Below are 26,213 nucleotides of genomic sequence, written 5' to 3' on the forward strand. Positions count from 1 at the left end.
AAGAGTGTGTGAAGTGGAGAGTAGTTAGCCGCGAGCGCACTGGCGAAAACACGGGGGAAATCATGCTTGGAAAGTTTATACGTTTCCTGACCCTACTTTTCTATGTACGTATTTCTTTTTTATACCAATGTGTTCGCAATAAAATTTTCTATAAGATGAACTGTATAACATTTGTACAAAGCATGTGTAAGAGAAGCGCCAAATATAGAACCACGTCGCTCAGTATGCGTTCGCGGCAGAAACGAACGCATTGTTTTCGTTCGTTTGATGTTTGTCACCCCCTCCCCGCTCAGCTCGTTGTCGCCGTCTGGGGGCTTAGTGGGCGGCTGCCGGAGTGTGATGCTCCTTGGGACAGTCCTCTGTCCTTTTCTAGCCTTGTGCTCCTGCTGCCGTCCTCTCCAATTCTGCTGGGCATCTTTTCCTTTTCCTTTTCCTTCTGTTTCGTTTTTCTCCCCCCTCTTCTCCTATCTGCTTGCCGTTTCCTGCCGACCTTTTGCTCGTTCTGGTTCTTCCCTTGGACTTCTTCTACTTTGACGCCCGGGTGCTTGAGGAGGCATACTCTTGCACCCGTAGAACTGCGGTACCCGACGTCGAGAGCGAGGGGAACCTTTTATTGTCAATCCCCACTTCGTCACTGAACCCGATCTCGACGGACTGTCGGTTTCTTAAGGTGGCGTTTGTGGGGCGTATACTCACGACGCACCCCTAGGAGGCCCCGACAAGTTCGGCGATAGCTTCTTGTTGGGTGTCCTGCCTCTAATTGTGGCTCCATGGTGGGTGTGGGGGCACATTCGTGAGTGAATTCGTAATTTCGTCAGGATGATAACCCCTGTTTCGGCTGTTTCTGGCTTACCTTTTCAGGCTCGTGGGGTGGGCGACCAAGCCCCCGAGTCGGTCCGTATTGGAAGACCGGGCTCTGTAGCCTCCGCTGCATTGGGCCCCGACCTTGCTCCTCCTTTGGCCTCTCTGACTCCTTCCCCTGGCTCCCCTCCCTCCTCTGTGGTTGGGTCGAGCCCCAAGCCCCCAGTGGTGACTACCTCGTCCCCTGGCGCGGCTCCTTCTCTAGTTGTTACTACTGCGCCTTTTAACCCCTCTCTCTCTGGGGGTTCTCACCGCCGTTCTCGTCACGGCCGCCCTCGCTCGATTCCTTCCAGTTCTGCTACCTATCAAGCCTTGTTTGGTCCCGCTTCGTGGGCCAAATATTTTGATCTCCTCCCTCTTGATTCTGCGCCTCCTGACGATTTCTCCCTTCATCGACATCTCATTGATTCCGTGGATGCCTCCATTACTTTTAACCCCACTCGTCTCGGTACGCGTGTCGTTGCTGCTCCTTCTCAGGATGCTGCTTCCCGCTTGGCTGCCTTATCCTGCCTTGGCGAGACCCCCGTTCGGGTCTCGAAGAACGTCCAGTTGAATGCCAGTGTTGGCACTATTTTGCTCCCGCCCCATGTTGCGACCGGTGTTCGGGACCTACGCGACTGCCACGACGATATTCGACATATCCTCGCTGCCCAGGGCCATTCTATTCTCCAGGTGGACACGTTTACTCGTCCCCCTCGTGGTAGTCGCCGTCAACCCCTCCGGGTTGTGAAGATTACCTTTGATGGTAGGACCCTTCCACCCTCTGTCATTCTTGCTGGTGCCAGGTGCTCTGTCCAGGAGTACATTCCTTCTCCTCGGCTCTGCAACAAGTGCTGGAGGTTTGGGCATGGTGCCCTCCGCTGCTCCGGGACTGTCTCTCTCTGTCCTTTGTGTGGTGGCGAAGGTCACTCTAAGTCGGAGTGCGCTTCTCCCCAGGCTCGTTGCCTCAACTGCGGTGAGGCCCATCCTACCTTCTCCCGTGCGTGTGTCCATTACAAGCTTGAGGCAGCCGTCCTCAACTTGAAGCACCGGGAGCGTTTATCTTTTCCTGAGGCGAGGCGCCAGGTTCGCCGGCTCCCGCCTTATGCTAATATCTCTTATGCTCGCGTGTTGCGCTCTTCCTCTCCTCGTCCTTCCCGCCTTCCTCAGACTCACAACCGTTTCCAGGCCTTGGACCCTGATGCGCCCACTGCCCCCTCCTCTGTCCCTTTGGGTTCTCTCCCGAAGGATCCTCCTCCTGGTCCTCTGTCTGGGGTTCCCCTTCCTTCTACCCGGTCTGTCGTGTCTTCTGTGTCTCCTTCCTCGTCCCCCTCCGATCCTCCTTCCCATCCTCTTCCTCCATCTATCGGCTCTCCCCGCCGCCTGTCGGTGCGGGCGGATGTCCATCGCTCTCCTAACGGCCGTCGTGTGTGCTCTCGTTCGGCTTCTCCTGTTGAGACACTGGAATCCGTTGCCCGGTACGTAGTTGCTGGGACACCGGTCTCTTTAAGTCAGAAGCGTAAGCCTGGCTCCTCTCCTTCCTCTTCCCCGGCGGGTAAGAAGGCTTCGCTTTCTTCCTCAGCTCCTCCTTCTGGCTCTGTTGCTCCTTCCACTCCCGTTTCAGTGCTTGCGCCCCCTGTTCCTGCTATGGAGGTTTCTTTGGCCCCTGCTTCCCTTTCGGTTGCTGCTCTTGCTGGGGTGCGCTCCTCTCTTTCTACTCCCCCTCTTCCTGCTGCTGTCCTTGACTGCTCCTCTCCGTTGTCTCCTCCTCCTCCTCCTCCTCCTCCTCCTCCTCCTCCTCCTCCTCCTCCGGACCCTGCCCGCCCACCTCTGATCTGTTCTCCCGTTTCCTTCCCTCCGTCTTTGCTCAGTTTACCCATGCCCCCTAACCCTGACTTTGCTGACCCTGATCCCGACCCTGATATTCTTTAACGTGCTCTGTTGGTCTTTCGCCTTTGTTTCTTCCTTGTTCTCTGTTTTTGTCCTTTCTCTTCTCGTCGTTGTCCATTCTTCAATGGAACGTTCGAGGTTATTACGCCAATTTCCTCGAACTCCAACTTCTGGTTTCGCGGTTTTCGCCCCTTTGTGTCTGTCTCCAGGAGCCGATGCTTGGTGCTCGTCCTGGTCGTTTTCGTGGCTATTCCTTTCTCTCCCCCCCCCAGCCATTGCTGGGGCTTCTAATTCTTCTGCTCTCTTGATTCGGGCTGATGTTCCCTTTGTTCCTTTACTTTTTCCTTCGCCTCTCCATTGTTCTGCTGCTCGTATCTTTGTGGGGAAATGGTACACAGTTTGTTCCATTTATCTCCCCCCGGGTGTCCCGCTCTCTCTTCCTGATTTGAAACACCTCCTAGACTCCTTGCCGGAGCCTGTGCTCCTGCTGGGTGACTTCAATTGTCGTCATTCTCTTTGGGGTGACGTTCTGACGAATACCCGGGGTCGCCTCCTTGAGCCGTTTCTCCTCTCTTCTTCCCTGTCTCTTCTGAATTCTGGTGAGCCCACTCATTTGGACTCTCGAACTCGCACCCTTTCTTGTCTTGATCTTTCTCTCTGCTCTTCTTCTCTTTACTTAGATTTCACATGGCAGGTTCTTGATGACCTCCATGGAAGTGATCATTTCCCCATCCTTGTTTCCTTTTTCTCTTTTCGCCCTTCCCTCTCTTTCCCTAGGTGGCAGTTTGCTAAGGCGGACTGGACCCTGTTTTCCCTCAGTGCTACTCTCTCTGACCTCTCCCTTCTGCCCCTCTCTCGCGCTCTCCTCCTTTTTCATGACACTGTCTTCGACGCTGCCCTCCGCTCTATTCCTCGCTCTTCCTCTCGGGGTCCACGGAAGTGCGTTCCCTGGTGGAATGCGGACTGTGCTCGGGCTGTCCGCTGTAAGCGTGCAGCCTGGAAGAAGCACCGCCGTAGGCAGACGACCGATTCTTTTCTTTTCTTTCGGAAAGCGAGTGCGGTGGCCCGTAGGGCCATCCGTACGGCTAAATGTGAATGTTGGGCATCTTATGTCTCGACAATTACGTCCGAAACCCCTCTGGCCCAGATCTGGAAGCGTATCCGCAAGATAGCGGGTAAGTTCGTTCCCGATGTTTCACCGGTCCTTCACCTCCATGATACTCTTGTGGCGGACCCGTTGCAGGTCGCTTCCGAACTGGGTTCCCACTTTTCTTCTGTTAGCTCTGGTCTTCATCTTCCCCAATCTTTCCTTCTTCGTAAACCTGTCCTTGAGTCTCGTCCTTTAGATTTCTGCACTCATCTTCTGCTTCCCTATAATGATCCCTTCTCTCTCTCTGAACTTCGTTCTGCCCTGGCCCTCTGCGGTTCTACGGCGGCGGGCTCCGATGGTATTCATTATGAGATGCTTCGCCATCTCCCTCCGAGCACGTCTCAGTATTTACTGAGTCTGTATAATCGGATCTGGGAGTCGTCGTCAGTCCCTGAGGACTGGCTCGATGCCGTTGTCCTCCCTGTTCGCAAACCAGGGTCTCTGGGTACTTCCCCTAAGGACTTTCGCCCTATTGCTCTCACAAGTTGTGTCTGCAAACTCTTTGAACGTATGGTTAACGTTCGTCTGATGTGGTTCCTGGAACACCATCACCTCCTCTCCCCTTCTCAATTTGGTTTCCGCAAGTGCCGCAGCACGACAGATGTCCTGGTGAACTTGGAGGTCTATATACGTACTGCTTTTGCTGCGAAGACCTCCGTTGTTGCCGTCCTTTTTGACCTAGAAAAGGCTTACGACACCACTTGGCGTTATCATATCCTATCTCAACTTCATTCTTTTGGCCTTCGTGGTCATCTCCCTCTCTTTCTCCGCAGCTTCCTCTCTCGTCGTTCCTTTCGGGTGCGCCTTGGTACCGCTCTCTCTCCCCCTTTTCAGCAATACGAAGGTGTGCCCCAGGGTAGTGTTCTGAGCACTACTCTTTTTCTGGTTGCCCTCAATGGTCTTCTTTCCTCTCTTCCTTCTGGTGTCTTCTCCGCTCTCTATGTCGATGATCTTACCCTTTGTTGTCAGGGTGATGATTCGCCTCTCCTTCAACGCCGGCTTCAACTTGCGATTGATGCCGTGTCGTCTTGGGCCACAGGTCATGGCTTCAAGTTCTCTACTTCTAAGACTTGTGCCATGACTTTTACGCGGAAACGGGTTGTTCTTCGTCCCTCTTTGTCACTTTATGGTCATCCCCTTGAATACAAAGATTCCGCGAAGCTTTTGGGGTTATTCCTTGACACTCGTTTGTCTTGGTCTCCCCATATCTCTTACCTCCGTGTTGAGTGCTCTAAGTCCCTTACCCTCCTTCGGGTCTTGTCCCATACTTCTTGGGGGGCAGATAGGCGCACTCTCCTTGCTTTACATTCCTCTCTCGTCCTGTCTAAGCTCGATTATGGTTGCCCTGCTTACTCGTCTGCTTCTCCTTCTACTCTGCGCCGTCTTGATGCTTTGCACCATACTGGGTTGCGCCTCAGTTCTGGTGCCTTTCGTTCGACTCCCGTCCTTAGCTTGTATGTTGACACTGGCTTCCTGTCTCTCCAGGACCGCCGTGATCGCTACTGTCTTCGCTATCTTGCGCGGTCCTTGCAACATCCTTCCTCTCGTCTCTGTCGTGCTTTAACTTTTACCCCTCCTGCGGTTCCTGTTCCTCTTCACCACCTCCCTCTTTCTGTCCGGTTATCTCGCCTGCAGGATTCTCTTTCCGTTCGTATTTCTGATGTTTCTCCTCGTGTTGTTCCTTCTTTGCCCCCGTGGAGGGTCCCTCTTCCGCGGTTTTGTACATCCTTGACTCGTATCACTAAAGCTTTTACCCCTCCTACAGTTCTAAAACGCCTTTTCCTCGAGCACTTTTCTTCTCACTCCCGCTCCGTTTCTGTCTTCACCGATGGGTCTAAGTCAGCGGACGGTGTTGGCTACTCTGTTGTTTTTCCTGATCGCACTTATATGTGTCGCTTGCCTCCGGAGACTAGCATCTTTACAGCGGAACTTTATGCTATTCTCTATGCTCTTCGTCTCCTGCTTTCTCGTTGTCAGTCTTCCTTTGTGGTTGTTGTTGACTCTCGTAGTGCCCTCATGGCTCTCGGGTGCTTTAATCCAGTTCATCCGGTAGTTGTCGAGATCCAGCATTGGCTGTTTCTCGTTCACAGTAAATTTAAGTCGGTTGAGTTTTGTTGGGTTCCCAGCCATATTGGCGTGTCTTTAAATGAGCGTGCGGATGCTGCCGCTAAGGAAGCTGTCCGCTCTTGTCCCATCTCTCGTAAAGGCATTCCGTATTCCGACTTTTACCCGGTTATCCATTCCTCAGTCCTTACCCGTTGGCAGGCTTCTTGGTTGTCTGTTACTGGTAACAAGCTACGTACTCTTAAATGTTGTGTTTCCTCGTGGCCGTCCTCCTTCCACCGTAACCGGCGGTGGGAAACAGCTCTAGCGAGGTTGCGTATTGGCCATACTCGCTTAACCCATGGTCACTTGATGGAGCGCCGCCCTGCTCCTTATTGTCCTAGTTGCATTGTCCCTCTTACGGTCGTGCATGTCCTTCTTGAATGTCCTGACTTCCAGGACGAGCGTGTGTCTTGCTTTCCGACCGCCCCTCGCGGTCACCTGTCCCTCGATAGAATTCTTGGTGACTCGGATACTTTTGATATCGTTCGCCTTATGCGTTTTTGTTCTCGTATTGGCATCCTTGGTGATATTTAGCGCCCTCTGATTATTTTGCGTATTTGATGGTGCTACATAGCCTTCCCGGTTTGGTGCCTTCTTTTGATAATTACTTACTTACTTGATGTTTGTCATGTTTATACTTGTTGAAACATTTTATAATTTGTATGACAGTGATCGCAGTAAAATTCCCTACACAGACATATACATAACACATACAAATATTTCCCATGTGTTGGATATATCAACGGCTAAAGGGAACCCACTGCCACACGCTCGCCACACCCCCAAACATACTTTGTGTATTTTTTTTTTTTACTCATAGAAGTTTATGTGATATAATATTCATTCTGGTACCAAAACATTCACAAATAAATTCTCTACAAAACAAAAGTATCCCCATCCATTTCGGTTAAAAAATGGAATTTATAGAAATATTTTCTCGATGGACGAGAAAAGTAGGCTGTTATGCAGAATCGTAAGAGAAAACGGCGACGAGTTATCTCTAATCTAAAGCGCGAAAGTGTTAAATTTACTATCTTTGCCTATCCTATCAATTCCTTTGAGAATCTTGTATGTGGTGATCATGTCCCCTCCCCCTGACTCCTCTATCTTCCAGCAACGTGAGGTCCCGTAGTCTCTCCCTCATAGCTCATGCTATGTATGTATACACATATGTATGTATGTGTGCCCGAGAATGGCACAACTTCCTACTGTTTTGCAATACTGTATATGTCTAGCCAACCCTGCAAGGAGAAAGAGAACCTTAGCTGCCTCAGTCATAAATGCAATAAATTAATTTTCCAGGGAGGACAGCCAGGTGCGCCTTCCCAATTGTGCAAGAGAAACTCACTGCAGGAAGAGCAACAGTGATGTATCTGAGACTTCAAAAATCAGAGCAACAGTCGGCAAAAAAAAAAAAAGAGAAGTGGGAAACACTGTAGATGCAATAAGAGTCATCACCAGAAGACAGAATTGCTGAGAGAGATGCCAATACAGCTCAAGCCCTAAGGGACAAACACCATTGACCTGACCAAACACGTGGTTTACAATGACACTGGTCTTGTAAACCAAAGGTTGTGAGTTTGATTCTTACAGGGGGGGGGGGGATAGCTTATTTAGTGCCGAATCAACCGGGCTGTAGTGGATATGAGGGCCCATGGGATATGAGGGCTCCATGGGAAGCAATAGCCTGTTGGACCAAGATCTCACAAGTCAAGCCTGGCCCTGGGCTGGGCTTGTGGAGAACAACAACTCCCAGAACCCCATCAAGGTATGACCCACCCAGGGTCATTCCACATGAGAATGACATTCCACCAGATGGGGTTACTGGAACAAAACCTCTCTCAGTGGATGAATCTGTGGTTCATAAAGCAGCCTTGTCCTTCTCACCAGAATCTGCAGGTGGGTTCACAGCACTAAAACCCAACCATATTATACAAATGCTCAACCCTTCACTGGGTGACATTCAACCCATCCTCCGAATTGACAGTACGTTTTAATACTAAGTGTAATAAGAACATTTCCTGACTGTCATACATAGTACATAGTTGCACTTATGGGGCTGTTACATTTATCTCCCCATTTATTCTCCTTGTTTTCTGTTAAGACACTCAGAATTTTAGGATGAAGTTTTAAAGTTCAGTTTGCCATTCACAAGTTTAAAATATCAGAAATTTCTTTTTTAGTTTTATTAAACAATAGAGATTTTATAAAAAAATTGAAAATATCCTGAGTTACTTTACAGTTTATTTAAATATTTTAGTTTTGTTTTATTTGTTTTATAAAATGTAATATTAATATAGCTATAGGTTAAGTAGTAACTGTAATTAAGAAGCAATAAAATGCTTATCTTAAAAAAACTAAGACGGTTAGGTTAGGTTGTGGTTTTCTATTCAGCTTTTCAGGTAAACTCAAATATTCACAATATATTTTTCACAATATATTTGACAGTATGATTTAATACTAAGTGTAAATAAGTACAATTACTGACTGTCATACATAGTACATAATTGCACTTATGGGGCTGTTACATTTACCTCCCCATTTTTGGAAGATGGGCTGTGACAATGCATAAGGCCTCCTGGTGGAACTAACCAGATTCAGCAACACATGTCTTGCTGGTAACACACCAGAGACCATAAGGCCTTTCTTTTTTGAAGCATCCCTCTGTGCTCTGAGGAAAAAGGATAAAGGAATCAAACCAATAACTGTTGGCAATTCCCTCCGGCATCTCATTGCAAAGGCTGCTGCGAGAACAGTTAGCCAGGCAGTACCCATCATGCTGAAACCAAACCACGTCAAATATTGACATGGTTTGGCATTCTACAAGTATGTGAGGAGGCAGCTCATGCAGTTCAAACTTTCATTGCTAACATGACAGATGAAAAGGCCCTGATCTAACTAGATTTAAAAAAATGCCTTCAATTTGGTATGATGGGATGCAGTACTCTATGCAGTTCATCATTATTTCCCTTCCGTCTACCCATATATACATTCGTGTTCTTGACATTCTTGACAGCTTAACATTTGGTTCTTGGATAATGGCACCCTAGCTGGTTCCCAAGACTTCCTCCTGGAGAACATTGGAACAATCCAGGAGCAATGTGCAAATTCAGGCCTCACCTTGAACTCTTATAAGTGCAAAATAACATATTCCAACTGGGGCATCATAGATAGAATAAAGGATGGTTTGCCCGATATCCATATATATATATATATATATATATAACCAACCTGAAGACAGCTCACTTTTAGGACCTCCCCCCCTACCTTGGATCAAAGGCCATTGATGAGGTTCTTGATAACAAAATCTCTGACCTGAAGTGGATGGATGGGAGGATTGAAGATATTGATGCTCAGGATGCACTTTACCTCATTACCAGACATCTGTCCCTCCCCAGGTTAACCCACTTTCTGAGGTGTTCAGCATTCTACAGTAGCAAATAACTATGTGGATATAACTTCACTGAAATCGCTGTTAGAAAAGGCCATCAAACTTTCCCCTGATGACGTGCAATGGAAATAAGCCTCTCTTCCCATCAAACTTTAGGGCCTCGACATTCGAACAGCCAAGCAAATTGTTGTACCAGTCTTCCTGTCCTCCTTGGCATCTGACAATTTAGTGAAGGAAATTCTACCTGACTACTTAGGTCAACTGGCAGGGGTAGACGATCTCAAGTTTATACACCATGCCACCGATTGGGCACCCCAGCACCCCAACCACCACCACAAGCCCACAGTCAACCCAGCTGGGATGGCCCCATTGAAGACCGAGCTGCTGCAAGGTGCCTAGATGCTTCGATAACACATGACATTGCTTGCCTCGTAGCATTAGCAGCCCTACATGCAGGTGACTTCCTATTAGCTACCCCAATGTCTGCAACTAGCACATGTCTCACACCACATGCTCTCCGAACTGCTGTGGCCCTCTTCCTTGCTTCCTCAATCCACACCAAATATAAATGCATTTGTGGCGAGGTGGTGGCTGATAGGTATGGCCAGCTTGGCCTACTCTGCCAGTGCACATGGGAATGTCACTTGAGGCACAGTGCCATCCTACAACGACTTTAACTTGAAAGCCATAGATGGGAGGCCTATGGAGCTAGAACGGAGGGCTTTTGGACCTGTAGATTCTTAAACCTCATCCTGGAGACATTCATGTATCAACATGTTGAACTCTCTACGAGAATGAAGGAAGGGGATGTTCCTTCTATTTTGGATTTGATATTCAACAGGAAAGGGGGAAAGAGATATTTGACATTTAGTACCTTTTCCCCTCTTGGGTAAAAGTGACCATTTCCTTTTGGGAATAAGTATTCAATGCATTATAATCTAGAAGAGAATGAGGAAGTTGAAGCAGTTGAAAAACCTGATTTCAGGTGAAGACACTATGGGGAACTTAAAAAGTTCTTAAAGGAATTTGATTGGAAAGACTTATTATTGTGCAAGGAAGTAAATAAGATGTATGTCAAGTTTTATGAAATATATGTTAAAGGCACAAAATTTATACCAAAACAGAGGTGCAGAACTAGGAAACAAGATTAGTTTAACAGAAATTGCAAGAGGGCTAGAGACCAAAAGACACAAAAATGGAATCGATATAGAAACAGGCCAAACCCCCAAACATACCAGCGATACAAAGAAGCACAAAACAACTACATGGCAGTGAGGAGAGAGGCAGAAAATAATTTTCAGAAAGGGATAGTAGAAAATGTAAAATAGAACCAGGCCTATTCTATGAATTCATCAAAAGCAAATTGCAAATAAAGGATAATATTCAGAGCTTGAAAATGGGAAAAAGATTCACAGCAAAAGTAAAGGAAATGGGTGAAACATTAAACTGACAGTTCCAAAGTGTTTTTGTGCAAAATTAAATCTTCAGAGAACCAGACACAACAAGAATTCCAGAGAACAACATAGCGCACATAAAGATATCTAGATATGAAGTGGAAAAAATGCTCAAGGAGCTAAGAAAGAACAAAGCACTTAGCCCAGATGGAGTTTCACAATGGGTTCTGAGAGAATGTGCACCCGAGCTTAGCATTCCACCTCAAATTATTTTTCAGGCATCCCTATGTTTTAAAAGGCAGTACATTGTTCCAATGTACATAAGTGACAGCAGGGTGAATTATATTCTCAATTATAGACTTGTATCATTGACATGTGCAATATCAAAATATTGGAAAAATAATTAAAACCAAATGGGCAGAACACCTGGAGAAAAATAATATAACAGACAGACATTACGGTTTTCGATCTGGAAGATCCTATGTTTACTCAGGATCAGATTCTCAGGAAATTGACTCTGTTTCTATGACAGAATCACAGAGATTTTACAGGAAAGAGATGACTGGGTTGACTGCATTTATCTGGACCTAAAAAAGGCTATAGACAGAGTTCCACATAAGAAGTTGTTCTGGAAACTGGAGCATACTGGAGGAGTGATAGGGAGGCTTCTAATATGGATGAAAAACTTTCTAACAAAAATGAGAGCAGTAATCAGAGGCAATGTATTGGACTAGAGAAATGTCACAAGTGGAGTACCACAGGGTTCAGTTCTTGCACCATTAATGTTCATTGTTTACATAAACAATCTACCAGAAGGAATACAGAATAATATGAACATGTTTGCTGATGATGATGCTAAATTTCTAGGGAAGATCAGAAACCTAGACAATTATCATGCCCTCCAAAAGACCTGGACAAAATAAGTGAATGGAGCACCAATTGGCAAATGGAATTTATTTTGAATAAATACCGTATTAAGGAACGTGAAATAGGAGAAAGTAGACCAAACACAACCTACAAATTATATGAAAAAATCTTTAAAAAAAATTCTGATAATGAAAGAGATCCAGAAGTAGTTGTAGATAGAGCTATCACCTGAGGACCACGTCAAAAACATCATGCGAGGAGCCTATGCTATGCTTTCCAATCTCAGAATTACTTTTAAGTACATGGATAGTGAAATACTAAAGAAATTGTTCATGACCTTTGTGAGACCAAAGCTGGAATATGCAGCAATTGTATGGTGCCCATGTCTTAAGAAGCACAAACTGTAAAACGTGCAAAGACACGCAACTAAATGGCTACAGAACTGAAGGACAAGAGCTACGAGGAGAGGTTAGAGGCATTAAATATGCCAAAACATGAAGATACAAGGAAAAAAAAAAAAAGTGGTGATATGATCACTACATGCAAAATGGTAATGGGAATCTACAAAAATGATAGGGGAAAAATTCATGTGGCCTTGGAACTTTCAAGAACAAGAAGTCATAGATTTAAACTAACTAAACAAAGCTGTCAAAGAAATAAAAAAAATTCACTTTCACAGAGTGGTAGACGGTTGGAACAAGTTAAGCAAGGTGGTGGAGGTCAAAACTGTCAGTAGTTTCAAAGTATTATATGACAGAGTGCTGGGAAGACGGGATGCCATAAGTGTAGCTCTCAACCTGAGCTACACTTAGGTAATTACACACATACAGTGGAACCTCGGTGTACGATTGTCCCCGAGTGTGAATTTCTCATGTATGATGACAACTTCTGCATAAAATTTGTCCTGGTGTGCGACGTTCACTCTGGAGTTCAAATAGCTTGTTCATACTTGTTTGGGTCACGTGCTTGAGTTCTGCAAGCCAAGGTACAATCAGTTTATCAGTCCTGCATAGTGATAACCGCGCTGAATTCTCTGTAATTTTTTTGTTTTGTTTTGCTGAATAATGAAGTTCTTAATATACAGTATATCATGCCATGAGTCTGAAAAAAGTCAGTGATAAAGTGCAACCTAAAAAATAGTTGAGGACGACGATAGAAGACAAAAACAGATCATTCATAAACGTGAAGATGGTATCCAAGTGATTGATCTGACTTTCAAAAATGTGTGCAGTAAGGGAAGAATTGCAAAGTTTTGCTGAAAAGACTCGCCCAGATAATGCTATGGCAAGCTGTTGTGTTAACCTTTTTAATGATAATGTGATGTCTCACTACAGATAATTGTTAAAACTTAGGCAAAAACAAGTGTCTTTAGACAGATTCCTAGTGAGACAAACAATCAGGTCCTAGTGGTATGGCTACAAAATGTACGAGAGAGTACCTCAGAAATGTCATAATTGCCTGATATGATGGAAGGGGACTTCCTATTACAAATGCTAACACCACTCCCCCTCCTCCACCCCTTCTCACCGTCTTCCGTGCGCCAACAAGAGTCCTCAATAAAGGTAAAGTGCAGTAAAAAGTATGAGTAGTATTCTGCATAAAATGTATTTTTAAGTTAATATTTTTGGGTGTGTGTGTGTGTGTAAAAAGGGATAAATTTACATTTATTTCTTATGGAAAAATTTGATTCGTTGTGCGAATGTTTGGGTTATGATTCATTTCTTGGAACAGATTAAATTCATACGCTGAGGTTCCACATGTATGTATGTATGTATTGTATGTATGAAATTAATTCATGTAAGGTGTAATTCAAGTTTAGTCCTATACAGTGGTACCTTCGTTTACAATCGTAATCCGTTCCCAAAGACACATTGTCAACCAAAAATTTGTCGACCAAATCGAAATTTCCCATAAATAATGTAAATTGAATTAATCTGTTCCATACACCCAAAAATATTAACTTAAAAATACATTTTATACAGAATACTACTCATATTTTTCATATACAAAACAATCGGGTATAAATATAAACCATAAATAAAATAAGTGAACATTTAACTGCACTTTACCTTTACTAATGATTCTTGGTGGCGTATGGGAGACAGGGAGGAGTGGTGTTGGTGTATGGGGAGGGTGAGGAGGTGGTGGTGAGACCATCACCTGCTCGCCTTAACCCCTTAACTGCGTTGCCTCCAAATGTGACACCCCCGCAGTGCGCAGGAAATAAGTTCTCTGGAAAAAATTCTTTTTTCTTTTTAAAGTGTCAAAAAACCCTTCCCTCAGTATGGGTATGTAAAAAAAAAAAAGTCGAAATTGTACTTACTTTGGCTGCTATGGGGTCCGGAAGTTGGGGCGTGACGTCATCATTCCCCATGCGCCCGTGCCATAAGCTGCCTCGTATGGGCCAATAGGAGCATTTGGCCATGAACACATTCAGAACACCTCGAGTGAGAGCAGCCACACCCAGCCAGTCTCCCTCACTCCAACATCTTACTCGCCAACATTGCTCCTCCCACCATATTGCTATAGTTCTTATTACACATGTTCTATATGCCTATCTACATGTTTTATTTACCAGAATTATGCAAGTAAGCCGGTATTGTGTCCAAACAGTACAGTGGCCACCATACACTGCATGAAAAATCACACAGCAAACGACGCTACGATTACGTCACCTCCCTCATCAAAAACGCTCCTCTCAACATTCTCCTGTTGCTGTTCTTACACTATATACACACTATATATATACCCATGTACATAAGTGTTGCCCATAGCGAACCACTAAGCTAGTATGGTGAGCAAAACAAGAGTGGCAGCCACACACTCACACAATGAGGCTACCTCAATTCTCGCCCTCCCTCCCTCATCAAAATTCCTCCTTCCACAATACTACGCACAACGCTAATTATAACCACAATCCTGCTATTATCACAATCCTGGTCACTAATTCCTGTAAATGAATAATTGACCACACGTTTATTTTGAAAAGGAACCTAAGAAATCATTTGAAGATTCCTAGATGAACGAAATAATGCTGTGGTGCTGTGGCTAGCACTGTGAACATCGTGAACAGCATTGAATCACTGATATTTGAACATTGTACCCAGTTATTATCACACTCAGGCTCTAATATAACACTATCATAGCTAAATAATACAAGTTATATATATATTTTTACATTATTAGGCGATGCTGTGGTCACATGCTGAACAGCAGTGCTGTGCGCTCATGCTGCGAGCGCCAGCCTTGGTTGCTCACACACTACTGAGGCTCCCACACCCGGGAATGTGGACCACGATTTTTTTTAAAGATGGTGTCTGTTTACAAGAGCCCTGAGGAAGCTGATGTGAACCCCATGTAGCCGCGGGAGTTTTGAATGGAACGTGAAAAATACAAATACCCGGAGGAGCGTTGCACAAACCAGACGTGAGCCTGCAGGCGCGTTGCGCAGTTTAAGGGTTAAACACTTTCCTATCTGCATCACTGGTTCAGATTTTCCTTTCAAACATTTCACTGCCTCTGTTATATGCGGCCAGTCAGAACCAGTCAGTCACAAGTCAGTCAAGCATTCACAGTCAAGACCAGTCACAGGCGGTCATAACCAAAGGCAGTCAAGCATTCACAGTTGTGGTAGTAACCGGTTAGTCATTTACAGTCATTTAGCCATTTGCAGTCGTTCATCCATATACAGTTATTCCTCCATTTATAGTCATCCATTTACAGTCAATCAGGCTTTGAGTCGGTAAAAACAAGAGCTTAATGTCATGCAGTTTGCCTCTTGATCCACTAGCTGGTAGCAACAAAGTCTGCATTAATACCATCCAGATGTGGCTGGGAGGGTACAGGGTTGGGGGGGGGGGGAAATGGAGGTATCGGGGAGGGCCCGTTGGCAGGATGGGAGTATTGGGGTAGCGGGGAGGTGCGGTGCGGAGACTGAAGGTAGCGGGGATGGTCCGTTGGTGGTATGGGTGGAAGCGGGGAGGGTGCGATGTGGGAGACAGAGGTTCACCCCACCATCCACTCCCTATCCATCCATCTAGTTCCCCCCCATCATCCATCCAGTCCCCATCCAGTCCCTATCCATCCATCCAGTCCCCATCCACCATCCAACCATCCAGTCCCCATCACCATCCACTCAGCCAGTCCCCTCACCAGCCATCCAGTCCCCTCACCATGCACTCAGCACAGCACAGGCACAGCACAGGCACTCAGTATAGTGTGGAGGAAGAGCTTGGACATGGGGGAGATACCAGATGCGCTTAAAGCAGCAGACATATAGCCCCTCTACACAAGAGAGATAGCAAAGCATTGGCAAAGAATTATAGATCAGTTGCACTAACGTCCCACATAATAAAAGTATTTAAGAGAGTGAACAGGAGTCAGGTCACTAGTTTCATGGAGACCAATGACCTCCACAATCCAGGCCAACATGGATTTAGAGCAGGAAGATCATACCTCTCACAGCGACTTGACCATTACGACAAAATCACTGAGGCATTAGAAGAAAAACAGAATGCAGATGTGGTATACATGGATTTCCCAAAGGCATTCGATAAATGTGATCATGGAGTGATAGCACACAAAATGAAGTCAGTGGGAATAACCGGTAAAGTAGGACATTGGATACTCAGTTTTCTGTCAAACAGGACTCAGCGAGTAACAGTCAACCATATAAAATGGGGTCCAAGCGCAGTTAAAAGCTCTGTACCTCGGTACAGTCCTTGTACCGCTGCTTTTCCTTAGTCTCATATCAGATATAGACAAAATTACAAGTCACAGCTTCGTATCATCCTTTGCAGATGACACAAAAATCAGTATGAAAATTACCTCAGCTGAAGATATTGAAAAACTTCAAGCTGATATTAATAAAGTTTTCGACTGGGCATCAGAAAATAACATGTTTAACAGTGATAAATTCCAGGTACTCAAGTACGGTAAAAATGAGGACCCTAAACATAATACAGGGTACAAAACACAATCAAATGTGCCCATAGTCGGAAAACAGCATGTAAAAGATTTGGGAATAATGATGTCTGACGACCTAATGTTTAGGGAGCATAACCAAGCAAATATTGCGTCAGCCAGAAAAATGATCGGATAGATTACGAGAACTCTCAAATCCAGGGATCCCATCACAATGGTTGTACTATTCAAATCACTTGTGCTGTCTTGAGTACTACTCCTATTCTCTATGTTCTTCGTCTCCTGCTTTCTGGTTGTCAATCTTCCTTTGTAGTAGTTGTTGACTCTCATAGTGCCCTCATGGCTCTCGGGGTCCTTTAACCCTTAAACCGCTAACTGTTAAATAGCAAACTTCCCCAGGGCGCTCAAGAAAAAAATTGTTCTGAAAAAATTATTTTTTCTTATGACATTGTTAAATAGCTTTCAGGAAGCACAAAAATCAAAATAAAAAGTGTCTAGCTCTTGTGGTTTAGCTGTAGTGGCTTGGAGAAGCTGCATATTTTTAGTTGAGGTGCCGCATAGGAATAACTTTATTGATTTATTTTCATTGTTTCTCAATTTATTAATTTAGTCTTTTCATGCTAACAGGTTGTATTTGTGTGTCAAAGTTACTGTCTATTATGTAAAAACTTTGAAAATATAAGTATGTATGGATATACAAGTAAAGATATAAAGACACTCACATATTCATAATAATACATGTATAAATATATTTTAAACCTAAATCTCAAAATTGCATATAGCATACATTTTGCCTCAAATATATACAGTACATGGTAATCACTCATTTGCTGTTGCTAAAAGTTTAGTGTCTCCTCTATGGCTGCCCTAAACATTCAGTTACTGGATGGTGATGTTGCCAAGCAATGGTTATCATTATCTTACAAAGGCCCTAGAAGGAAAGTGAGGGACTTGGGATTTTTTTTTCAAGATGGAGGATGGTTACTGGTGGTCTGAGGAAGCAGATGTGAGCTCTATGTATGTGTAGGACTTTTCTGGGGGGAGCCCCGTCGGCTCCCCGGAGCTTTACCGGCTGATATGCTAATGTCAGACTTTGGCATCAGTCATGTGTATGGAGTTCTAGGGCCTACCGGGGACCACGGCCAGAACCTGGCCCCCTCAGAGAGGCAAGGGGAGCAATGGCCTATAGAAACCCCCGTGTGGTTGGAAGCATTCTATGTCTGCCATCGACCGGGTCAAGCATGCAGAAAGGTAAGCATTCCAAAACAAACCCCTATTCTGGTGAAAATTGCTACCTAAAGCCGAACTAGTGGATAGAACTCTTCAACAGAAAACAAGGAAACTAGTATGACGTCATATGTCACCGTGCCGCTGTCTGCGCAGCTCCCCCCTCCCCGGGAGGGGGAAGGGGGAGCCCCAGACCTCCCACGCCGGCTATCCACCCATCAGTTCTTCAGCTGATGCTATAGGCACCGGTTATGTGCTCCGGCTCCAGTGGTTGTTTCAGCACTGTACCTAGAGTGTGGTGTCTGTTTTCTAGGTGGTGCGTGAGCCGGGAGTAATTCTCCAGTACTCGGGCTGCATGCGCCTAGGGTTCCCTTCCCTAGGTGCCCTGTAAGTACTGCCCTTGGGGCCACCTTCCACATGTTCCTTGGGTCCTGCCCCTGCTTGGCCGTTTACTGCTTGGTTTTCGGCCGCTCTTTGTGTGCTCGGGTGTTCTGTCTCCCTTGTTCGCCTTAGAGTAAGGGGCAGTTTTTGCACTGGTGGGGCGCAGGGTACAGTGCAGCTTGTCTTTACCAATCATAGCGGCCGGCTCTGTTCCGCTTGGGTACGCTGTCCTCTTGCGGGGTTTTCTTTTTCTTTTTGTTTATCTACCTGGTGGGGGGTGGGGGGGGGTCTGCCTTTGTTCTTGCCCCTTGTGTCCCTTGTGTTCTAAGTATTTTCTGGTGGTACCCCCTGCTAGGTCCCCGTGAGTGTACACGTCCTGGGGGTTCAGCTCTTAGAAAGTTGTTTGGTAGCTTTGGGTGCCGGTTAGCAGTACCCTGCCTGGGATTACCTGAGCGCGAGTCCTCTTATAGTAAACGCTCGGGACCCTGGGAAACCCCTGGGGGCGCGTGGGTCCGATGGATGTGACCCCAGAGTCCCCCCCTCGCTTCCAGCGAGTTTGAGGGTTGCTCTTACCCTTTGTCTCTGGGTGACTCTCTGTTTTGCCTCCGTCTGCTGCCTGTGGGGTCGGTGACACCTTCGACCCGGAGTCCTGCGGGTTTGGTTGCTCGTTGTGGCTCGGTTACCCAGTTGTGCTAACAAGGCGGGTGCGGGCAGCAGGGGCGTTGCACTTGAGCCTTGGTGGTGGCAACGTTCTCGTGGTTTCCTCCCCGGGAGCCCCGGGGCTGCCCCGTTGTAGTTCGTTTTGGGACTTGGGGGTGTTGGTTGCTTCGGTTCCATCCACGCCCCCTTGTCTTTCCCCTGGATCACCCTTCCTGCCTGCATCCGGTTCCTTACCTTCTGTAGGTTCGGGGCGGGGTTTTTGATGGTGTTGAGACTCGGGCAGTCTCGGGGAATTCCCCTTCCGGGGTAGTGACGGGGGCATTTGAGCCTGTTCCTCCAGCCGTGTTGTATGAGTCTGCCAGTGGGCTCCCTTCCTTAGTGTTTTCATGGCTGCCCCGGTTTTCTGGTACGGCCGGGGCTTTGGGGGAACAGCTCAGCCCCGGGGCCTGTCGTGTAGGTTCCTGGGGCTGGGAAGGGGGCCGACTTGGGGGGGCCTTGGCCCCGTTGGACCCCGTGGGGGTTTTTATCCCCCTCTAGGCGGGGCTTGTGGTTACGCGGAGTGGGGTCTTTCCTCCCCACTCGCCGTACGTGCTGTTGGGCGTCGGCCTCTCCCCGGGCTCGGTTCCTTGGCCTTTGAGTCGGTTGGTTCCGTCCTGTGGGTGGATGTTTCCTCCCACCCCTTTTTGGGACGGTGTTTTCGTCATGTTTCCCCGTTCGATGGGGTTCTGCATGACTTCTGATCTCGGGTGCGCCTGCGCCTTTGTGTGCCTTCGGGACTAGTGTTGGCTTCTGTGTTCTCGAGGGTACGGGAAGGGTTTTTCGCTACTTCCCGCATTATTGGAACGTCTGTCGGCTCCTCGTCCTTGTCGCCCTGTTGGGCTACTTGTCGCCCGGTTGGGCTGCTTGTCGCCCGGTTGGGCTGCTTGTCGCCCGGTTGGGCTGCTTGTCGCCCGGTTGGGCTGCTTGTCGCCCGGTTGGGCTGCTTGTCGCCCGGTTGGGCTGCTTGTCGCCCGGTTGGGCTGCTTGTCGCCCGGTTGGGCTGCTTGTCGCCCGGTTGGGCTACTTTTTGGGCTCTTTGCTTCTTTGGCCGGTTTTATTGTTCCTGCTTCCTCTTTTGGCTACTTTTCTCGTGCAGTAGTCCTGGCTGGCGCCTTCCCGCAGAGAGGGTGTGCGGTTCGGCCAGCGTTTTATGCGCATGCGCCGTGGAGTTTGTTTTGGTCTGGGCGGTGTTTCAGTGCTGGTGTTTTGCGCCCTTTTTGCTACAGTGCTTCGCCTCTCGTTCTTCTCCCTGGCTGCGGTATGTGCCCCTTCGCGCCGGGGGTGTCCTGGTTCCCAGTTGTGGGGAGGACACCGCGGTTTTCCCTGTGTCATGGGGGTGGACCGCCTCCTTCGCCTCTCCCTGCTCTCCTGCGGGCCCGGCAGGGTCCGGCTCTGGCGTCTTCACCTGGCGGTGCTCCCAGGTTCTTCTGGGCACAGTTGAGTCGTGTCAAGTTCGTGCCACCGTTCGCCAGGTGAGTTTCTGCGGTCTGGCGTCTTTTGGCCGGGAGCTGGATGCGGAGTTGTTGATATACCTGTCTTTGTTTAGGTATATTTTTGTACGACTGAGACCGTTCGCACACCAGTGACTGTCCCTTTTTCAACCCTTCCTGTCCCCCTCATGTGCATGTCCAACCCATGCTGGAGTCATTCAAGGGACCCTCCTTTTTTAATGTGAGGTGTGGGGGTTGTAGGGTTGGTTCTGTACTCACCTGGTTAGGCTCCTGGCTGTGCTTGCAGGATTTGAGCTCTGGCTCTTGGGTCCCGCCTATCTGGTAGAACTTGCGGGATAGTACCAGTGGAGTGCAGTGGTGCTATTGGCACATTTGGGGAACACTGTATTACCATCAGAGGTCTGTGCTTGTTACACGACCTACTTGTGAGCATAAGCCTTCTTGCTGGTTCGTCCGTGGACTTCCAGGGCACACTAGCCTGTTTTCGTATGGCAGTTCCAGCCCGTCCTGGTTGTGGGGGTATGTGGGCCGGTGGACTGCTCCTGGCAGCTGCCTGGTGGGCCACCCTCTGGCCGGTCTAGCCTGGCCTTGGGCCGGGCTTCAGGTGTAAAAGAGCTCCCAGTACCTCTTCCAGCAGGTATCGAGCGGGGTTTTTCCGCCGTCGGTCGCCTGGTGCAGGTTTCTGGGCCTGCGGGGTTTTGTCGTGTCTCCGTTGGCCCTGTCTGGGGTCTGCCTGCTCCGTTCTCTGCCTTTGCAGAAGGGAGTTGCTATTTACATGTTGCATGTTGCAGTGGTGCCTGTTGCTGCTGCTGCACGTGTGCATTGGTACCGTGTTTCACGGTGGCGTGTCCTTGTTCCTGTGTCCGGTTGTGGAGTGGCACTTTGCTGCTGTTTTGTGCCTTGGGATTGCATGGGGGTTTTTCTGACCCTGCCTGATTGTCCACCCCTGGTTGTTCTTCTGGGGTTTTTGTGCTTCTGCTCTTTCTTCCTGCCTCCTCTGCAGCAGGGATGTTCTGCGTGTGTTCTTAGGCGTTTGTCAGCCTGTGTCCTGTGATGTGCTTCTTTATCTCGGTCTATTGCAGTTGTTCGTACCCCTTGGTTCGGGTACTGTTCTGGCAGCGACAATTCCACCTTCTTTGGTTTCCTAGCTTGCCCTGCCGGTTGTTTTTTTTTTGGGGTCTTGCAATGTCTCGTGTCGGACCCGTCGTTCTGAACTCCTGGCGGGCTTGCATGTTTTGGGGAGTTTTTCTGTTCGGCAGACGTTCCATCTCCTTGTGCCGCCTGGGTTTCGGTGGTCGCACCCGAGATCTTCCCGCGGCTCCGCCTTTTCCTGGGCTCGGAGGGGCCTTGTCGGGGCTGCTTATGTTCTGCCTCGCGGTCTCGCCTCCGGTTGGTGGTCGGGTGGCTTCTTGGTAGGTGTCCCACCTGCGTGCTTCTCTTGGCGGCAGTATGGGGTATTTTGGCGGTCCTTCCTTTTCCTGTCCCTTCTTAGGTGGTTACTCTTGTTAGCTTGGTTTACTCTCGGCTTGGTTTTCTGGTGGGGGTTGGGGGCCGTCGTCTTGCCACATACTGTCGCCTCTTTTCGTGCGGCGCGGGCGGAGCCGCTTCAGCTTGCTTTTGGTCTTGATGTTGCTTCTGCACCGTTAGTAAGCTGTCTTGTGCGTCGTTTCACCTCCAGCCTGTTCGTGTGCCGCTTGCACCATCCTGGTCTCTGGTCAGCGTGCTCTGTCTTCTCCTCAGTTGGTAGTGCCCCTTCGGTTCCGGTGTGTTTTTCGTCGGCTCTTTCCTTTTGGCCTTTGCCTCTGGGGGTCGAGTCGCTGAGTTTTCTTGCTCCTTCGGTTTTAGCGTTTTGGTTGTTCGGTGGCAGCAGTCTCCATCTTTTCTGGCGCGGGGTGGGGCTGCTGCATTCTGGAGGGGTCCAGAGTTTGTTGGTGCTTCGTTGGTCGGGCCGGGGGTGTGTCGTTTTTGTGTTCAGTGGCGGGCCTCCGCTGTTGTTTGTGTGCCATGGCGTTTGGGTCGGGAGCGCGTTTTGCGTTGATCCGGTTCTGTTCTTCCCGGTTCGCGGGTGATAGTGTCCTGGGTGGTCAGCCGTGTTCTTGCGGCTACGCGGCCTGTGTTCTTCCCTCATGCCTGTGGCGTTCGTGGCTTCGCTGCTCTCGCTGCCGTATGGGCGACATGGCCTTGCAGTCTTTCGGGCGTGGATTTTTGGTGTTCGTGCAGGGGCCTTGCTGCTCGTTGTTCTCGTGTTGTTCCCGGGATTTTTCGGGGCTGTGGCGCCTTGGGTTGGCGTTTGCTGCCGGTTGTCTCGCCTCCTTGGGGGGGTGCGTGGTGTCCGTCTCCCGGTTCTGTCCCTTTGACCTTCCTCTGTGGGTAGTTAGCTCCGGGGAGCCGACGGGGCTCCCCCCAGAAAACCAGCGTTGAATGTAATGAAACGCCATTTTCTAGGTGAGACCCGGAGGCTCCCCGGCAACCCTCCCTCCCTCCGGTCGGCGGTTTTTCGCGTGTTTTGACATCCAGCCTCAGAACTGATGGGTGGATAGCCGGCGTGGGAGGTCTGGGGCTCCCCCTTCCCCCTCCCGGGGAGGGGGGAGCTGCGCAGACAGCGGCGCGGTGACATATGACGTCATACTAGTTTCCTTGTTTTCTGTTGAAGAGTTCTATCCACTAGTTCGGCTTTAGGTAGCAATTTTCACCAGAATAGGGGTTTGTTTTGGAATGCTTACCTTTCTGCATGCTTGACCCGGTCGATGGCAGACAGAATGCTTCCAACCACACGGGGGTTTCTATAGGCCATTGCTTCCCTTGCCTCTCTGAGGGGGTCAGGTTCTGGCCGTGGTCCCCGGTAGGCCCTAGAACTCCATACACATGACTGATGCCAAAGTCTGACATTAGCATATCAGCCGGTAAAGCTCCGGGGAGCCTCCGGGTCTCACCCAGAAAATGGCGTTTCATTACATTCAACGCTGGTTTTTTTAACTATTTTAAATACGCAAATCATATATATATGATTTGCGCCATTTTGTGACAGTTACTTAAATCATTTATGTATGATTTGCGCTGTTTAAGGGTTAATCCGGTTCATCCAGTGGTTGTCGAGATCCAGCATTGGCTGTTTCTTATTCACAGTAAATTTAAGTCGGTTGAGTTTTGCTGGGTTCCCAGCCATATTGGTGTCTCTTTAAATGAGTGTGCAGATGCTGCTGCCAGGGAAGCTGTCCGCTCCTGTCCCATCTCGTAAAGGGATTCCTTATTCCAACTTTTACCTGGTTATCCATTCTTCCATCCTTACCTGTTGGCAGGCTTGTTGGTCTTCTGTTACTGGAAACAAACTGTGTACTCCTAAGAGTTGTGTGTCCTCGCGGCCGTCCTCCTCCCACCGTAACCTGCGATAGGAAACGGCTCTGGCGAGGTTGCGTATTGGCCATACTCGCTTAACTCATGGTCACTTGATGGAGTGCCGCCCTGCTCCTTATTGTCCAAATTGCATTGTCTCTCCTACGGTCATGCATATCCTTGTTGAATGTCCTGTTTCCGGGACGAACGTATGTCTTGTTTTCCAACCGTCCCTTGCGGTCGCTTGTCCCTCGATAGAATTCTTGGTGACTCGGATACTTTTGATATCGTTCGCCTTATGCGTTTCTGTTCTCGTATTGGCATCCTTGGTGATATTTAGCGCCCTCTGATTATCACACACATTTGATGGTGCTACATAGCCTTCCCGGTTTGGTGCCTTCTTTTTGATAATTACTTGGTGCCTTCTTTTGATAATGAATTACTTACTTGAGTACAGATCAGTACCCACTTCCCCCTTCAGAGCAGGAGAAATTGCTGAAATAGAGCGAATACAGAGAACATATACGGCATGCGTAGACGGGAAGAAAATTCAGAATAGAACCAGTGAAGAGCAGGGATGTCATAGGCACAATCAGAGAACACTGCATAAAAATCAGAGGTTCACGGTTGTTCAACATCCTCCCAGCGAGCATAAGAAATATTGTGGGAACAACCGTGGACATCTTCGAGAGAAAACTAGATTGTTTTCTAAAAGAAGTGCAGGACCAACTGGGCTGTGGTGGGTATGTGGGCCCACGGGCCGCTCCAAGCATTTTGTAAGACCAAGCTCTTACAAGTCAAGCCTGGTCTTGGGGAGTAGAAGAACTCCAGAACCTCTTCAAGCAGGTATCAAGCAGGTGCCATCCACCCATTCAGTCCCCTCACCATCCATCCAGCTCCTCCATCCAGTCCACCTCCACTATCCATCCAGTCCACCTCCACCATCCATCCAGTCCACCTCCACCATCCATCCAGTCCACCTCGACCATCCATCCTGCCTGTCCATCCATCCCGTTCCCCCCCCCTCCATTCATCCTGTTCCCCTCACCATCCATCCATCCAGTCCCCTCACCATCCAGTCCCCTCACCATCCATCCATCCAGTCCCCTCACCATCCATCCAGTCCCTTCACCATCCTGGGGATCCATGGCATGATATATAATAAGAACTTTACTGTTCAGAAAACAAAAAAGCAGAAAAACAATTAAATTCTTTACAAAAAAATTCAAGGTAAACAAACTGAGGGCGCTTTAGTGTGCCCCCAGCACCACGTTCTCATTCGAACCAATCACGTATGAACAGATGTCGTCTTCCAAGTAAACCGACGTGTACCAATTCAAGTTATACGACAAAATTGACGTCGTGTTCCAAAAAATTCGACTTCCAGTGCAGCTGTCAACCAAGGTTTCACTGTATTCACCGCATAAGATGACTTCCCAAAATAAGGCAGGACCACTTTCCCTGCCTTGCTGTAGGGAGAGAATGCACTTCTTTATCTTATAAATATACTGTAACTTAACGAATATTTACCACATAAGGCAGGTGGTGTCAGTGATTGTCAAAGGAGGCAGTTGGTGTCAGGAGAGGCAGATCGTGTCAGCGGTTGTCAGGGAGGCAGGTGGTGTCATCAGTAATTGTCAGGGGAAGGCAGGTGGTGTAGATGGTTGTCAGGGATGCCAAGTGGTGTCAGTGGTTGTCAAGGATGTTTGGTGTTGTTAGTGGTGGAAGTTGTCATGGCAGGTAGGTTGTGTCAGTGGTTGTCATGGCAGGCAAGTGGTACTAATGGTTGTCATGGCAGGCAGGTGATGTCAGTGGTTGTCATGGCAGGCAGGTGATGTCAGTGGTTGTCATGACAGGCAAGTGGTACCAGTGGTTGTCATGGCAGGCAGGTGGTGTGAGTGGTTGTCATGACAGGCAGGTGATGTCAGTGGTTGTCATGGCAGGCAGGTGGTGTTAGTGGTTGTCATGACAGGCAAGTGGTACCAGTGGTTGTCATGGCAGGCAAGTGGTGTCAGTGGTTGTCATGACAGGCAAGTGGTGTGAGTGGTTGTCATGACAGGCAAGTGGTACCAGTGGTTGTCATGGCAAGCAGGTGGTGTTAGTGGTTGTCATGACAGGCAAGTGGTACCAGTGGTTGTCATGGCAGGCAAGTGGTGTCAGTGGTTGTCATGACAGGCAAGTGGTGTGAGTGGTTGTCATGGCAGGCAGGTGGTGTTAGTGGTTGTCATGGCAGGCAGGTGATGTCAGTGGTTGTCATGGCAGGCAGGTGGTGTGAGTGGTTGTCATGGCAGGCAGGTGATGTCAGTGGTTGTCATGGCAGGCAGGTGATGTCAGTGGTTGTCATGGCAGGCAGGTGATGTCAGTGGTTGTCATGGCAGGCAGGTGGTGTTAGTGGTTGTCATGGCAGGCAGGTGATGTCATTGGTTGTCATGGCAGGCAGGTGATGTCAGTGGTTGTCATGGCAGGCAGGTGATGTCAGTGGTTGTCATGGCAGGCAGGTGGTGTTAGTGGTTGTCATGGCAGGCAGGTGGTGTCAGTGGTTGTCAGGGAAAGTTGGTGGT

The 26,213-nt window shown here is 48.3% G+C and overlaps 1 long non-coding RNA gene across 2 annotated transcripts in view; it reads left to right on the forward strand.

The window, feature by feature from the left end:
- The window catches only part of LOC123761005 (uncharacterized), a 56,194-nt gene that overhangs the window by 27,441 nt on the left and 2,540 nt on the right, over positions 1–26,213 (forward strand). The window contains exon 3 of one of the 2 annotated variants that reach the window (XR_011231151.1): positions 7,289–7,885. This is a non-coding gene — a long non-coding RNA (uncharacterized lncRNA). Of the gene's footprint in view, positions 1–7,288; positions 12,138–26,213 lie in introns of those variants that run through there. The other variant, XR_006773195.2, reaches the window with a different exon arrangement.

Source organism: Procambarus clarkii, chromosome 41 (assembly GCF_040958095.1).
Source record: "Procambarus clarkii isolate CNS0578487 chromosome 41, FALCON_Pclarkii_2.0, whole genome shotgun sequence".
NCBI lineage: Eukaryota > Metazoa > Arthropoda > Malacostraca > Decapoda > Cambaridae > Procambarus > Procambarus clarkii.